At 39.0% G+C, this 5103-nt stretch overlaps 1 long non-coding RNA gene across 1 annotated transcript in view; it reads left to right on the top strand.

Annotated features, from left to right (window-relative positions):
• Positions 1–375: 375 nt before the first annotated feature.
• The window catches only part of LOC126406535 (uncharacterized), a 10880-nt gene continuing 6152 nt past the window's right edge, over positions 376–5103 (top strand). The window contains exons 1-2 of the long non-coding RNA XR_007571713.1: positions 376–427; positions 2155–2198. This is a non-coding gene — a long non-coding RNA (uncharacterized LOC126406535). The remainder of the gene's footprint in view (positions 428–2154; positions 2199–5103) is intronic.

Here is a 5103-nt window from a genome sequence, read left to right as displayed (position 1 = left end):
TCGGCCACCAGTGTATGAATGTGTGTGTGAATGGGTGAATGTGACTCGTAGTGTAAAAAGTGCTTTGAGTGGTCACTAGATGACTAGAAAGGCGCTATACAAAAATGCAGGTCCATTTATTTTGCTCGAACAAAACTATTTTTAGTCGCAAATGTGAGTGCAGTGACGGACGGAGTAAAATATCACCACACTGCTGACATTTTACTCCGTCCGTCACCGCTGAAGATAGACTAGGTGCATCCCTAGTCTAGATTCATGTCACAATGAATAATTAATTACATCCATAAATTGCCAAATTCTAAGACTGCAGCTTGAAATACAGTGTCATGTGATATGTTGGACCCTGAAGTTTGACTGATTGTGTCACTGTGCTTACAGGAGGAAGGCTCAAGTTTCTCAACCACTGATGGCACTTCTGACTGCACAGGTAAGAGGGAGTGGGACATAATGAGGTGATACTAAATTAAGTTTGTAGTAAGTAGTTTGTGGTACTGTACTATGTTACTGAAAAATAATTCTTAAAGCTAAAGATGATAACTTTAGAGAAATGAGATGTAATTATATCTGCTACCTTTAGTGAAAATGCACATTTCATAAACCCTTAGTTTTGTTTAGGGATGCACAATGATATTGGCTCAGAGGCAGATAAAGGCTCTAAAATGAAATATCGGCATCAGTCAAAAATGAACATTTCTGCCGATGTTACAGGCCAATGAGATGACGCTTCAGTTATGTGCACACAATGTGAGCTGTTGACCAAAAAGTAATGAGTAGGCCTAGTTTTCTTATTTTGCTTCATGAATGTTGAAAAGCACTCTATGTCTGCATCTGCCAGTGGGCGATCACAATAAGAGAAGGCGTAATAATAACGTGTTAAATATCCGATGGGCCACCTGCAGGCCGTCCTGGTTTTAAAGAATGCATTACAGTAAAGTGATTTAATTTTCTGAACTAACCAGACTGTTCTAGCTGTTCTTATATTCGCCTTTACCCACCTAGTCATTATATCCACATTTGTGATGATTATTTATCAAAAATCTCAGTGTTAATATTTTGTGAAAGCACCAATGGTTATCCCCACAATATTGTCACAATATCAATACTGAGGGATTTAGTCAAAAATATTGTGATAATTTATGGTATGTTGTTTTAGAGAAAATGTTTATATCGAGATATATATATATCGTATATCGCAGAATAGCCTAAAAATGTCGATATTATTTATAAGCCATATCACCCAGCCCTAATAAGCAGGTGCTGTCAGACTCTCCGTGTCAACGCTGGAAACACAGAGAGTCCGCTGAGCTTTGACAGAGTCACTAGTTCACATTCATGGCCCTTTGTGAAAGTTTCAGTGTGGTACCTGTGTTGTTAGCACAGCTAGCTGCTGAGAGGCTCTCCGGTGTGTGGGTTAGGGTTAAAGTCATCACAATATGTAGAATTTAAATAAAATGTCAAGATTTGGACCTGAATCAAGCAACAACACTATTATATACCCAGATACATTGGTTTTCAAGTGGTTTGGGGGTTTAGTTAGTCTTTAATGACAGATTTGTGGACAGAGGATTTCAAGCGTATCTGCGCAAATTAAACAGTGCACAGCAGCACACAGACTGGAGGAAGCCAGCCGGACCCCAGCCTGGCACTGACCCACACTGGGGAGCGTGTGGCTGCGCTTATGGGGTCTCCTTCAATTTAAGGCATAAGTGGTGGAGGAGATACAGACGGCCACCTGTGTCTGAGCCAGATAATGGTAAATATTTAAATGTGCCCCATTCATAAGAAATACACGTCTGCAGATGCCATATTATTAACTAGAAGTCTGTCTGAACGGACACTGCATTAGTATGATCTAATAACAATTATCATACAAAGCCATACACTGTACTGCAAGTCCACGCTGATTTAAAACTTGCGTACACGAGCTGAGACCTGGTGTGAGATTTGATCGTACCCTATGCTCACGTCCAAATTGATAAATGCCAAAGTTTGCTTGGAAATGAGCGTACGCCCACTATTCTGGTGTACGTTCGTTTGATAAATGAGGGCCAGTGTGTTTAGTCATGTTATTTTGATTTTGGTGTAACTACAGGTGGTATTGTTAGCTCATCTTGAATCCGATTAACATTTTTCTCTTCTGTAATTTATTTGCAGTTGCTGATGTGACAGATGGCTTTCACATTAAACAGAAGAAAGAGGTAGGATATGTTATCTTCTTTGGGTTCTTAAAATCGATAGTTTAACCAGTTGTGTACATGCACGACTGTGTACATATGATGGAAATCAAAACAATAATATGACAGTATACCACTGAGGCCTCCCCTGCGTGCTTCACCTTTATCTTTAATTAATTAATTAATTAATTAATTTTTATTTAATAATTTATTAAAACTGTTTGAGGACAAGTTCATGAACTTTGATTCAATTCTGGCCCGGGCCTGTTGCTGCATGTTGTTCCCTCTCTGTACTCTGTCCCATCCAGTGCATGTGAGCGGAGTGGAGTGGTAAGAATTTCTGCTCCTCGCTCTCAGAGCTGTTTGTTCCCTCAGCTCCCCGGCTCAAAGTCGCTCCAGGTCACTCCGCTCAATATCGCTCCGCGCTCATCTCTGATTTCACCCTGCTCCACTCAAATCGTTCACTGCTCACTCAAAAAAAGAAAAAACCTGTATTGTATTTTAATTTTAGCTTAAACACTAGCCAGATTAATTCACAAGTAAAACATGAGCTCGGCAGATACGTCTGGTTCCTACTTTAAAAGCATAATTTAATATCAATTAAAAAACACAACCCAACTCAAACCTTAGGTTAATGTTTCTGTTTTAACCTAATAAGTTATTAGTTAAAAATGTTGTTTAATCAAATTAAACTTTAAACAAAAAAATTGTTTCTCTCCATTATGAGTTCTCTCTCATGTCTCTTTCTGACTTCTCGCAGTCTCGAGGCATGTTCAGACCAAACATGAGGTGAATTTTTGCATTGCGTTATTCTCTGCTAGTTTGATCATTTGTGTTTATTTGCCCAAAACAGGCAGAAAATCTACTGTAGCCTACATTAGCCATAAGCTAGCGAGCAATGGCAGACACCGAGGGTGTGTTTGTGTTCAGTTGAGCCTCTGACTGAACACTCACCAGAATTTCCCTCCAGTCTCTTTTCTTTTCTCTCCTCTCTGTACGTTCCTGACCAGTCAAAAGTTCAAAAGTTTCAACAGTTTGAAAATAAACTCTGAGCTTTCCTCCCGCTGGTAAACGGCTCCAGAGCAGAGGAGAATCTGGTGCTAATTCGTCCAGCAGGTCCCTCTCTTTCCTCTGTCCTCCATAGTTCCCCCACTTTCAGCAGCTGTCTGCCGGTGTCTGTCCCTCTGCTCCACCCGGTCCTATTGTGGACGCAAATTTTTTAAAAATCTGCTCTCTGCTCTTCTCTGCTCCCATGGTCTGGTCCTCTCTGGTAAAGCATACATGGCCAAAAAATAATTTGGCTAAACAATGGTGAACATTTTTAAACTTAGTTTTCTGTGTTTTGCAGGCTCAAAGTCGTTACTTAAGTCGCCTTCAGAAACTCAAAGCACATCACGATGTGTGTGAGAACCGCTATGAGAAGGCGCGCACAAAAAGGTTAAACGATGAGAGAGAGAGAGAGGACCTTGTTTTTCCACCATAGCCTGAATACAACAGTAAGTTGTACTACACCTTTTTATAAAGTACGTTAGCGTGACAAACAAAAGCACATAATGACAGGGAAATAGTTCTCTTTCTTGTGTCTCATTAACAAACATTCATTAAAATCTGAAAGGAGCAGTGATGGTGAGTTCACTGTGTTCTGGAGATGCACCCTATTTTTCCCTGGTAATTCTACATTGTGAACAACAAATCCATGTTAAACTGGCCTAATAGAAATCAACAAACGAAAAGTCATTGTCAAAAAATTCCAGCAAAGGCTGGCTTAGATAGTGGCAGCGGCAGCACCGTGTGCGCGACATGTCATGATCATGTGACGGGAGCTGAGTGATGCTGATCAATACAAAGATTCAACTTTACAGTCAGGTGTTTTGTTCTTTTTTTTTTTTTTTTTTTTTTTTCAGTCCACACTCCAATCAGCCTACATGAGTGTGTTTTACCTGTAGCCTTGCATTTTAAAGCCTTTCTTCGTCATCTGTGATGTGAAAACATCACATTTCCACACAGTCAGAGAAAGTCAAAGTGTGCAGCGTCATGCTCATAGTTCAGTTATTAAATCCAAGCATGCACCACAGAGCGTCTCTCCTGACGGCAGGCTCTAGACATTTTGGGGACAGCCCTGGATGTGACACTGTTTTGTAAAAAAAGTTTCAGATTTGGGATTTTATTTGTGTAATTTTCAGATACATCTTCTAAATACATGAATATAACCATAATTATAACCTGAGTGTGTGGGATTTCCCCCCCCCTCTGGTCTATATATCCTTGCCTCTACTAAATTATTTTTATCCCTGGTGGAGACAAAATTCTCATAAATCTCATAGTGATTAATGAATGTATCCAAGTTAAGTGCTGCAGCGAGCAGTCTAATGTGCAAACAACAATAATTTTTCTGTAAAGTTTACTTTAACAGCTGTAATTATTATTAGTAGCAATTTGGGGACATCCAACAAAGTCTCTTACTTTTATATTTTCACTCGTTATCTAGGAAAATAAAACAATTTATGTTTCCTAATTTTTTTTTTTCCCTTCAAAAAGTATTGATAACAGTACCATTAAAATACTGGATCGATAAGCAGTATCGATAAGAGTAATAGTACCGTTAAAATCTTAACGATTCCATCCTATTTCCCATAATGCCTAGTGCTTGACTGAATAGTTTAAGTTTGCTGTTTTGTGTTCCAAAATGCAAATTTTACTTTTTATTACATTTTGTAATATGTCAGAACATGATGATTTATGTCAGAATATAGTGGTTTATGTTGGTTGTTCTGTTTTTTGTGCTGGTTTATAGTTTACACCATAAGTAAGGAGGCCGTTACATTTAATGACACCACGTCTTTCATTTTAATCTAAATCATCAACGTGTCTCTTAGACCCCATCCCAACTAGGCTACTTAAGGAGGTCTTTCCTTTAGTTAACACTCAT

This window comes from Epinephelus moara, chromosome 19 (assembly GCF_006386435.1).
Source record: "Epinephelus moara isolate mb chromosome 19, YSFRI_EMoa_1.0, whole genome shotgun sequence".
Lineage (NCBI taxonomy): Eukaryota > Metazoa > Chordata > Actinopteri > Perciformes > Serranidae > Epinephelus > Epinephelus moara.
This window is presented reverse-complemented; position numbering and strand designations above follow the sequence as displayed.